Source organism: Kogia breviceps, chromosome 20, assembly GCF_026419965.1.
Source record: "Kogia breviceps isolate mKogBre1 chromosome 20, mKogBre1 haplotype 1, whole genome shotgun sequence".
Classification (NCBI taxonomy): domain Eukaryota; kingdom Metazoa; phylum Chordata; class Mammalia; order Artiodactyla; family Physeteridae; genus Kogia; species Kogia breviceps.
The window spans coordinates 16911554-16923729 of record NC_081329.1 but is presented as its reverse complement, the minus strand read 5'-3'; the positions used below and the strand labels follow the sequence as shown (position 1 = coordinate 16923729).

Sequence of the window (12176 nt, the reverse complement as noted above, 5' to 3'; positions counted from 1 at the left end):
TTTTTGTTTTTCTTTTCTTTCTCACATATTTTTCTTTCAGGGCTTCCTTCACTATATACGTTGGCAGCATCTCAAATATGTGCTTGTATCTTTTTAAGCACAATCTATTATATTTTATGACCCAGTCTAGGTCTATGTCTCTTTAAGGTGCACAGAATCATTTGAAGGGCTTCCTTTAAAACACATCCAGGGGCCCCACCCCCAGAGTGTCTGATATGTAGGGCAGGGGTAAAGAATTTGCAATCCCAACAATTTTTCTAGTGACGCTGTCGCTGCCCATCTGAGGACTGTATTTTAAGCACATTTGCCATGAAAAGAAATTGTATGACTTTTTCTTGGAAGCAGTTCAGTTCATTTGATTGATAAATTTAGCCTAAAGCCAACATCTTCAGATCATTATTTATTTTCTCTAATGCTGAGTTATGGATTTAGCACAGCTGAAGTTGTAACTGAGAGCACTGGCAGCTCCAGGACACCAAACTCATGTCTCCTCCAGAAACTGAAGGACAGTCATTCATATGTAAACGTTCATCCTACTTTGGGAAGAGGTATTGACAAGTAAAGATGTGACTCAACTCCTGTCAATATATTTTAAAAAATATTACCAAGGAGATTCTTTATTTTGCAGTTTGTGCCTGTATCATTCCATAACCTGGTTTTAGTTTTTTGTAAATCCTATTGATCTGACCAAGGAGTGCGTTCTTTAAATGCTTCAGCTACTCTGGAGGAAGCAGTCAGAGAGGGAATTTATTGAACCTACGTTCTCTTTCCTTAGGCAGAGGTGAAGCTAAATAAACGATTATCTGGGAACATTCACTATTATAGGAAACCAAATTGATTAATTCAGGTCCAGACTCTCCTGCCATTTCCCCCTTTTTAATTCACTCTATTATTTGTTTTGGATGACAGTTTTTTACTTTCCATGGAAAACAAATGAACAAATAATTTTTTCAAATGAGACGACAATAAAACTTAGCTAAATGCATTTTAAGACTACAATTCAAAGCAATTGGGGGACCTCCCTGGTGGTGCAGTGGTTAAGAATCCACCTGCCAATGCAGGGGCACGGGTTCGAGTGCTGGTCCAGGAAGATCCCACATGCTGTGGAGCAGCTAAGCCCGTGCGCCACAACTACTGAAGCCCGCGCGCCTAGAGCCCGTTCTCCGCAGCTAGAGAAGACACCGCAATGCAAAGCTCATGCACCACAAGGAAGAGTAGCCCCCACTCGCCTCAACTAGAGAAAGCCTGCATGAAGCAATGAAGACCCAACACAGCCAAAAAAAAAAAAAAAGCAATTAGGCCTGTGGCAAAGCTTTTAAACTTTGAACTCAGTTTATAAACGATGGGCTCACAAAGTATATACATTTAGACACCCCTGCTATGTACCTAGAAATCTTTTCCGGTCAGTCTGTCTACCAGCCCCTTCTCCACATGTTTGACTATGGCTTTGGCTCTAATAGTTGAGATATTATGACTCCATTTTCACCTATATACAAAGGAAACATCCTTGAGACTTCCCTGGTGGTCCAGTGGTTAAGAATCTGCCTTCCAATGCAGAGGACGTGGGTTCGACCCCTGGTCGGGGAACTAAGATCCCACATGCCGCAGGGCAACTAAGCTCATGTGCCACAACTAGAGAGAAGCCTGCATGCTGCAACTACTGAGCATGGACGCCACAACTAGAGAGCTCACACACCACAACTAGAGAAGCCCGTGCACTGCAACAGAGCCCATACAGCAAAAAAACAAAACAAAAACAAAACCAAGAAAAACAAAACAAAACAAAAAAAGGAAACATCCTTATATTACTCAGTCTTCTAGATGGGAATATTTTTGTAAAAGAGGTGAAAACATTAAATCTGATAAATCTGTCTAGACTGTGAGCTACATAAGAGGTGGGACCATGTCTGGTTTTGTTCAACATTATATTACCAGAACGTAAAGCAACCTGGAATATAGAATATACTTAATAAATATTTGTTGAATGAATGATCTGATTTGTTCTGTGTAAGATACTAATCTCATATAGTTTTGGGTTTTTTAAAAAAGATGGATGTTTAGAGGTAGGGGGACCAAAAAGGTTTGTTTCTTCTGATAGAGAACTTACTGGTAAATAGGTTTTGCCCATAATTCAGATTTTTTTTTCTTTTTCTAGTCTAAATTCTTACTCTTTTGATAGTTTCCTTGAACAGGAACAAATCTTAGAGCTGGGTGACCATGTTATATTATTGGGACATTGCCACTGTCTCTAGCCTGTACCTACTCAGCATTCCTTTTTGTTTTGTCAGTTTCAATTGGCAAATAGCTATGACCACATCCCATTGCATCCTCAAGGAAACACTAATAGCGTTTTGGTTGGGACAATTCTGTTTTGTGAAGGACTGTCTCAGTTGTGTAGGATGTTTATCACCCCTGGCTGCCACCTGGCAAATATCAATAATGCCTCCTAATCATTAAGTCACTGCTACTTCCTCCAAAAAATCCCAAAACTTCATCTCCACACATTTCCAAACATCCAACCCTCTTTGAGAATCACTCTTCAGCATGTATATCCAATGTGGATGAAAAGTAAGGAACTTTCTCTCTCCAATATTTGCCTTGAGCAATCTGACAGTTAACATATCTTTAATAAAGATTTGTTTTAATGCAAAAAATGCATATCTTCATGAGCGTCAGCAATAATACAGATTCCTCAAATCATTACGGGGATATCTTTCAAAACACTCTCTGTGTGTTTAACCCTTTAAATATATATATTACAGATCTTTGTCAAAGCCTATATGAATGCTTTTTGCAGAAAACTTAAAAACATTTTATTATTTTAAAGAGAAAAGAAAGCAGCAAATCCAGAATGAGAATCCACTGATCTAATCTTGGTTTCAAACAAAGCAGGATGAATGTCACTTTTATCCATATACTTGCTCAGAAACTCCACATGTATTTTCAAATACATTTGCAATTTAGAACGCACAGGGCCTCGTTGGCTTAAAAAACTTTTCTTGGGAAAAGAAAGAATCTCATTTTTTAAAATTGGCTCTAGAGTGTTAGATGTTATATCATAAAAACAAAAATACAGATGGCAAGTACTGAGATATTTTCAAACAATGACTTTCAGATGGAAATACCTGCCCCTTCACGTAGACCAGTCCAACAAATTTCTGTCAGGTGTCGTTATACCAAGGGCCGTGCAAGTGTCTAGGATGCCAAAGATAACATGTATAGAATATTCTCGACCACCCAAGAATTTATACACTGAAATGAAAGACTAAAATCTTTATAAAAAATCACAGTGTGTTATGTGTACACACAAAGCTCAGGCATAGTCCAAAGAGGAGGGATTAACTCTTTGGGGAAAGTATGTAGTCAAGGTGAGAACATAGAAAAGATGACACTTTTATCAGAGTTTTGAAAAGTGAGCAGGAATTTGGGGTGAGAATATTCCAGGGATGGCAAATTTGTTAAAGGGCATAAAGGCATGAAGAACATGGGGCCTAGAGCGAATCAGAATCATGGAATCAGGAGTCCTGGACAGAGGGTTAGCAGAAGAGGCCAGAGAGGCATGTAGCTGGGGGCATCCTCCTCATCGATCTCTTCTTTCATTTTTCAACGGCATAAATTGACCTTGTTTTCACAACCTACCCAAATATAATATTGAAGACGTACCTATCAAAGTAAGCAAAAAAATTATTTGTTTTAGCAATAGGAATCTGGTTTATATTACTAGTAGCAAAAAATATATTGTTCATTAAATATTTTGCTGATTTCCCTTACATTCTGAAATAAAGTTCAATTTTTTTTTTAATAAAGTGAGTTACAATTTTTTTTATTTTGGCTGCATTGGGTCTTTGTTGCTACGTGCAAGCTTTCTCTAGTTGTGGCGAGCAAGGGCTACTCTTTGTTGTGGTGCGCAGGCTTCTCATTGCAGTGGCTTGTCTTATTGTGGAGCGCAGGCTCCAGTAGTTGCAGCACGTGGGCTCAGTAGTTGCGGCGGGCGGGCTCTAGCTTGCGTGGGCCTCAGTAGTTGTGGCTTGCGGGCTCTCGAGCGCAGGCTCAATAGTTGTGGCGCACGGGCTTAGCTGCTCTGTGGCATGTGGGATCTTCCTGGACCAGGGATTGAACCCGTGTTCTCTGCATTGGCAGGCGGATTCCTAACCACTGTACCACCAGGGAAGTCCTCAATTTTGTTTTTCTTTAGGCCTCTACACTCTGATCTATCTTTTATGGGCTTTAGATGATAATATACATCTTTTACATTACTGCATTTCAAACTGTGATTTCTTTGGGTAGATTTATTAAAACTGAAAAAGAAAACCCTCTAATAAATGTCTACAAGTGGAGTAGGCTAAATGACCATATCTGGGAATTCCCTAGCTGTCCAGTGGTTAGGACTCTGCACTTCCACTCCAGCGGGCATGGGTTCGATACCTGGTCGGGGAACTAAGATCCCACATGCTGGGTGGTGCAGCCAACAAATAAATAAATAAGTAAATATCTGGGCTATAGAGGTATAGAGGGCTGAAAGGGAGATGAACACGAAAATCTGTTGCGTGGCATGATGAATGAAAAATATTTCCCTTTGGCTACTCTGGGTGCATCATGAGTTTTGTTTGTTTGCTGCAGCAGTGTATAACAAGGGTTAATCATGATCTGTATGAAATATTAGTATACTTTTTTCCATTAAAAAATGGATTAAGTTAATCATAGATGACATTGTCATAAGATTGCTGGCATTTTCTGTTCTTTCTTTCTTTTGTTCTTAGTCTCCATATTCACTGAGAATCTCATCTATTTCCATGGCGGAACCACTATCTGCGTCCTGACCAGGCCAATATATCCAGCTCAGATCTCATGTCTCAGAATCAGATTTTATTTTTAATAATAGAGCTAGCTACAATGGTATACTTTCCACATCGACCTAACTTTTCTTTTTCCAGGATTTTTGATGTTGGCATGCCACCCATTTATATCATCTGTTTATTATCATAATCATTTTTTTTTACTACTTTTTACTATTTTTTTGTGTAGCAAGGCATACATGACATAATCAGGTGTATGGCAATACAGAATTAATATGGCAGTGCCAGAAAAGCACTGTCATTCAAACCAGAGGCCAGGACTTTATTCTAGATCACTCTCACCCAAAGACGTGTATCTGGTAGCACAGCAACTCCTGACTTCCTCAAAGCCATTCCTTCCACTCGATCCCAATTTTTAGATTTCAGTTCATTTTTATCTACCCAGCCAGGCATCTTAGATAGTAGCAGTGGGGTAGGCAACTGAGGGGCGAATCCAGGAGGCATTAAGAAGGAGGAGGAAATTCAAAAGTATTGACGAACAAGCATCAAAATGTAGCACTTTAACAAAGACTAGGAGGAAAAAAAATCAAACAGTAGAAATTATTTTTCAGGAAACAAATATGGCAGATATCAACAAACATATTTAGTAGGCTAGTAAAGAAAGAATGGCAGTACTAAAAATAAGGAAGAAACTTTGACACTATGGTAGAACAGGAAGTCAGGGTCAGGGAAAAAAGAAAAGAATGTCAAGACATGCAGGTCACCCATAACCTGCCACTTGGAATTTGAGCTGTATTACTCTTATGGTAGAGACAAAAGCAGATGCTGAGACATCAAGAAGCAGTAAATGTATAAAAATGAAATGCATTGAGTGTATACTGGAAATCTAGTCATGTTCATGCTTTTCTGTTGAGAAGAGATGCTGAAGATAGCACTGAGGTAGTACACTGAGGACAGGGTTATTTTTTCCCGCTTGTTGTTCTCATCTCCCAAACTACTGACACTGGAGTGTACCTGGTCTCAGTTCTTGTCCTCTTTTTATCTTTATTCACTCCCTCGGTGAGCTCACTAGTCTCATGGCTTTAGATACAATCTATACGGCTGATGACTCTCCATCTTCATCTCCCACTCAGGCCACTCCTTTTAACTCCAGACCTGGATACGCATCTCCCTAACACCACCATCTGGATTTCTAATATGGCCCAAACCTAGGGGTCTCCTTGTCACCCACTTTCTGTCATCCTCCACATCCAATCTACCATCAGCTCTTGCTCGTCTGATTTCAAACCCTAAGCAGAAACTGACTGCTTCTCGTCACCTCCCCTCCTGCCATCCTGGCTTAAGCCCCATCATCTTTCTCACCTGGACGATTTTAATAGCTCCCTATGTGGTCTCTCAGCTTCATTCAGTTCCTTCCATTTTACTTTCCACACAGCCTCTAGAATGTTCCTCTGAAAAAAGTTAAGTCAGATCAGATCACTCCTCTGCTCAAAACATGTGAACACTGTCCCACCTCACGTGGGTCCTGACTAAAAGCTCACTAGCTCGGACAGACCATTCTCCAGCATCAGATTCAAAATGGCAACCTACCTCTTTCACTTCCTCTTCTCCTTCCTGCCTTGATTTCCAGCCCCGAACTTACCACCGTCTAACGTGAAATACATTTCCCTTGTTTATCTTGTCTATTGTCTGTCTCTTTTTGTCCAAGTTATATCCATGATTCAGGAGTTTTTATCTCTTTGGTTCAATGACTAGAGAGTTCCTGCCACTTAGCATGTGTTTATCACTAGGAGAAATTCCATAAATAAATGAAAGACAAAATATTTTACAAGATGACTGGATTTTATACCTGGGGTTATGCCTCAAGACAAGTCTGCATTTCACTAATGTAGAAATAGAAAAAAATTCTTCTGCTACACTTTGGGAAATAAAAGGTTTTTCTCTGAATTGTGTGTAAATAGGAAACTGAAACAAAAAAATCTCACCCCCAAGGTTCCCACTTTTGCCTCAAAGGTATTCGTGAGATTTACCAGATTCCTTCAGTTCCTTACTCCAACAGTATAAATTTTTTAGCAATGTCAGAGAATATACACATGTGAAGTTTTGTTATCAGCCAGTGAACAATTCACATAATCCGAGTGTGCCTTTAAATGTCTTTTCCAAAGTTAAGAAGAAAAGTAACTTCACATAAAATTATTCCTAACAAATGTCAATGCACTGACATGACATGAAATCGTTTGAGTTTGTATAATCTACTGAAAGCATGTTCTCATGAGAAGTGAAACACATCTCTGCAATATCAGCTTTTCATGAAGTGGGTGAAAAGTTTAGAGAAGCTACAACAGGAAAAACAATGAAAGAATTTCAAAAACACACTCTTCTTTTTTCCTGTTTTTATTACAAAAACATTATAACACTATTAAAGATAAGTTGGGACAAAACTTCTATCATCCCATCACCCTAATAGAAGAAAAACATTGAGTGTATACATGTTACAAATTGATACCACAGTGTACATTATCATTTGGTCTTGTGCATTTCCCTTAAAATCATATCAACAACTTTATACTTTGAACTATTTTTTCAAATTTAAAATGATGGGCTACATAATAATTCATCAAATATATGTATCTTATTTATGCAGCCATTTTCCGATAATTCTTTAAAAAAAAATGTTCCCTGTTCTTTGGAGGGCAATGTTTAACTAAGATAGATGAAGACGCTGTAGTATTTTCATAACTTAGCTTTCTTCTTTTGAAATGTTTCTTTAGGATAATTCATTATATGTTGAACTACCAGGTGACAGGAAGACTATCTCAAACTTCTTAGCACCTATTGTCCGAATGCTCTTTAAAAAGATCGTACACATTTACAAAGATTCCAGTCACTTATGTTTTAAGCCAAATTCACCACTATTCAGTAATAATGTTTATTTTAGAATTATTTAGATTTTAGTAAGAGTTAAATGATACCTTAAGGTGGCTTTCATTTGCATTTTTTTACTTTTAGTGTGGAAAGGCTATTTCCATGTAATTTTTTACTATTTATTTTTCTTCTTGAGTTTTTGTTTATTCATATCAATCGCTCATACATTCCCCAGGGTATCTTTCTTTACGTAGATATGAAAAAAAAACCTTTTTTATGTAATATAATTTAATGCACGTTCTTTTTTCTAAGACTATGTCTTATTTGAATTTATCCTCAAACTCTCAATGTTCATTTCACTGTTAAGATTTGGGGTAAACAATAACTTTGTAATATTATTTAAAAACAAAAACTCTGATTTTATGAACAGTTAAAAACCCACATGAAGTGAACATAAAATTAACATGTTTGTAAAACCAGTAGCTCTACACTTACAGAATACGTCCATAAGAGGGATTAAGGTAAGGCCTGGAAACATCCATATTGTCCCTTACGCTACTCATATTCATCCTCTGTAGTGAAGTAGAAAGAGTATAAATTCTTTAATGTGAGGTCTAGATTTGAATGTTGGCTGTGTCCTTTCCTTGCTGTGTGATCTTTGGCAAATATTTTAATTTATTTGATTGCAGAGTCTTATATATATATATATATATATATACACATATATACACATGCATACACATGACTATATATATATAACCATATATATGGTTATAATATCAACTTAAAGAATTATTATGAGGATTAAAAATAACTTTTGTAAATTGGTACACAGACAACCACCAATAAATGAATCACCATTATTTTAAAACACCAATTTTTTTTTTAACATGAACTTCTCTTATTTTATCCTCACAGCAGCGCCATGAGGTATTTTCTCTATTTTACAGGTTGGGAAACCAAGAGCTAAAACATCGAAGTACCTAGTTAACGTTAACACAACTAGGGAGAGGGGGAGCCGGGGCCTGAAGGTAGGCAGTGTACTACCAGAACAACAGCTCCTAAAACCTGTGTAAAACATTTATAATCTCTTTCATGACTTTTCTACCACTATTCTCACATTGCCAATGAGACGCCTAGCCCCCATTCTTTATGTTGTGTAAATCTTAATCATTCTTCAAGGTGAACTTAAATTCTAACACCTCCATGAAGATTTTTCTTTCTCCTCTTGAAGTAGTTTTGGCCTCTCCTGTATTCCCACAGTAGTTATATAGAGCACTTTCACACCACTTACAGTGCTCAGATTATATTATGCCAATTTGCCTTAGATCATGATCTTCTTGAAGACAGAGACTGTATTTTATTTTTCGTATCCTTTCCCTATATCTAGTTCAGGGAAGTGCACATAATAGATGCCCAACTAAGATTTGCTATATGAGCAGTAAAGACAATATGAAGTATCAAAGTCAAAAGTATTATGTAAAAACTAAGAAGATGAGACTAATTAAAATATATTTAGTCATATTTGAATAAAGCCAATAATTTTTAATAAAATATGCACAATTATATGCTAAAAATCTCTTGCTAGTTCAGCACACATATACATTTTTCACCCACAGAAAATCTAGCAGAAATCTCTATCACTGAAACAATCAAATCAAATAATTAGGGATAGGATTAAAAAAGTCTACCACAAATTATTGATCACATATGTATATATCTCTCACATATCACATACACACATACGTTTAGACACACACAAACACACAGAGTAGACACATACACTCAATAGAAGCAATTTGGGAAAAGCATAAGTAAACTTCTTTTACCGTGTGTCCTAAAGACAGCAGCACTGATTTATCCACTTCCCTCTCTTAACAACTGAAACCTAAAACCTTTATCACATAATATTTCAGCAGGGCACATGAAGAAAGGAAATGACACATTTGTATGTTGGAAATCTTTCTTAACAATGTATTTCAATAGTACTCTCCTCAGTGCACAAGTTTGCAAAATCTAAATTTGTCAGATAACTCATTCCTCTTCCCATCTAGGACTTTACAAAAGAAAAAGAGAAGTAAAATGAAAAAGAAACAGAGTTAATGTAACAGGGTACATAATGTATGGCAGACTGATCTTTTCCTTTTTATAAGATATGTCTGCCTTCTATAACATTCTCATTATTATTCATCTTCTATTCATCTCATTATCTTCCACTAATTCTCATGATCTCTTTCATACTATATAACCTTGAGGGAAGACTCCATGTTTCAGTGATTTGTTTTCCTTAATCCTTTTCCCTATATCCCTTATCTCTAGCTTCAAACACCAATCACAGGAGGAAAGGATTCCTACTAAGTAAAAGTAGTAATCCCACACTGTTCACTTCAGTTCTGTCTATAGTGATGTTAGCATTATCTATCGATCTCTTCTGAGCACCTAAAAAGTTACTTATTTCCCCAAGAGTATAATAGAGGAAAGGGGTCTCAGGCATTGAATCAGAGCAAAGCAATGACCTTCATCTTCTACCCCTGTCAGAGTTTTACACTTTTAATCTCATTTATTTAATCACATTCAAGTTCCAGAAGGGCTTGTATAATGAAAAACACACAACATTACAGGAATGAGCTAATTTTTAGATCGATTCTTTTGGGGGAAGGTGTTTAATTTATATTCCATGGATACTTCTTGGTGCTCCAAACAGGGAGGGATCCTACTTTCTACCAAAAGATGGTCAAAATGACCTTGCCTTGCCCATGGGCACCACAGAACACTATCCCCACCCCACCTCCAGGAGACAACATGCCTGGTAGAGAGAATGCAGGAACAGTGCAAACTGCTTGAGAGAAAGTAGCAGTGTCCCACGGCCATTCTCATTACTGCAAAGGCTAACAACAGTAGTAACAGAGGTGTTGAAACTGGCAGCACAAATGCTGGCCAGGCAGCTTTAGACAAGTGTAGGGTCACAGACGTGGACCCAGGCTGGACCTGCATGAAGGCTATTCCTTAACCACACTAGTTCACCAAATTCTTCGTGAAGAGGAACTGGAGACTAACATCAGAACTCACTCTCTTTCCTTTATAACCGTTTCTATATACATCTTATTATAGACTATGGTCCTTTGGGGGTCTTTAAAAAAAAATCTAAAGTTTAAGAACCCCTAGGTATATTGCTAAATTTAGACAGCCCTGTCAATATGACATGATTAGAAAAGTCAGACTCTGGAAATAACAAGCGAAGCCACCAGCTTTCTATCCTGATGAGGTTTATTTCTGCCAGAGTGGGCTATATTTCAAGGATGTCTCTGTAATATTGTTATGTATATATCTTTATTTCCACAATGCTAACCACTTCTCTATTTGATTATTTCCACATTCTTCAGTCAACCTAATCATTCATTTAAAACAAAAAAATCTCTGTGTGTATAGAATATCATATAATGTATTATATTATCTATTAGGCCTTACTCTCTATAAGATACCTTACCAGGGAACCAGGTAGAAAATGTTCAGGTCAAACTAATGACTCATGGAAAGAACAGAGGGAGCGAATGGATTTTTACATCCATTGATTTATTTGAATTCACAGCAACTTTGTCAGGTCATTTTCCTGATTAAGAAATTGAGGCTTAGATATTAAGTAAACTTGTCAAGAGCATAGAGCTATGAGTCATCAGGGCTGGTATTCAAACCCAATTAAGTATGATTTCAAAACTTGGCCAAACACATTTCTCTCAGTCTGAGATCAGTGTGTGTGTATTATCAGGGGCCATTAGTACAAATGTTATATTGAAAACAAACTAAAACATGGGCATATTCCAGATCATCAGAATAGTTGCTTTGTCATCAGTTACTGCTATGGGATTCCATGACTTCGTTTTTGTTGCTTATGGACATATTTGTCTAGATTAAAGACTATATAACATTATGCCCAATGTTCAAATAAAGTTTCACGGATAAATAAAGAAATGGGTTGGAAGAATTGACTTGAGTCTCACAGCGCTCATTGTGGTAGAAGAATGCAAGCTGAACTCAAAGGAAGATACATTTTATACTCATAAAGTGATACTTTTGAAGTCTAAAATTGCAACAGGTCATTAGTTACAAGGTACGTGATACCATATATTTACATGATAAATCTGCCCAAAGATAATATTTTTTCCTATTCTGGACTCAAAATAATAGTTAGATAGTAATTCTTACTATCTACTTACTGTTTTAATGATTAAAAGTTTTAATAATGTTGCATTGGACACATCTCTCCATGTGACTATAAAGCCTTTATAAAACTATCAAAAGATACCTCATCAAAATTGGTATTGAAAAATTGCATCCTAGCAGAGCTTTTGATCGATGATCATAAGAAAAACTTTGATGTTATCAGTATCATTTTATATAACTTTATATGAACAGAAGTTTCCTGCCAAAGTATTATTTTTATTTTTTATTTTTTTGCGGTACGCGGGCCTCTCACTGCTGTGGCCTCTCTCTCTGCGGAGCACAGGCTCCGGACGC

At 37.1% G+C, this 12176-nt stretch overlaps 1 protein-coding gene across 7 annotated transcripts in view; it reads right to left on the bottom strand.

Moving 5' to 3' along the window:
- Positions 1 to 9603, bottom strand: part of MSR1 (macrophage scavenger receptor 1) — a 68361-nt gene extending 58758 nt beyond the window's left edge. For 3 of the 7 annotated variants that reach the window (XM_059049268.2, XM_067022422.1, XM_067022423.1), the window contains exon 1: positions 9491 to 9603. The gene's annotated coding sequence lies outside the window, so the exon portion shown is untranslated. Of the gene's footprint in view, positions 1 to 6158; positions 6248 to 9444 lie in introns of all 7 variants that reach the window. The other 4 variants (XM_067022424.1, XM_067022426.1, XM_067022425.1 and 1 more) reach the window with 4 other exon arrangements.
- Between the last annotated feature and the right edge of the window lie 2573 nt (positions 9604 to 12176).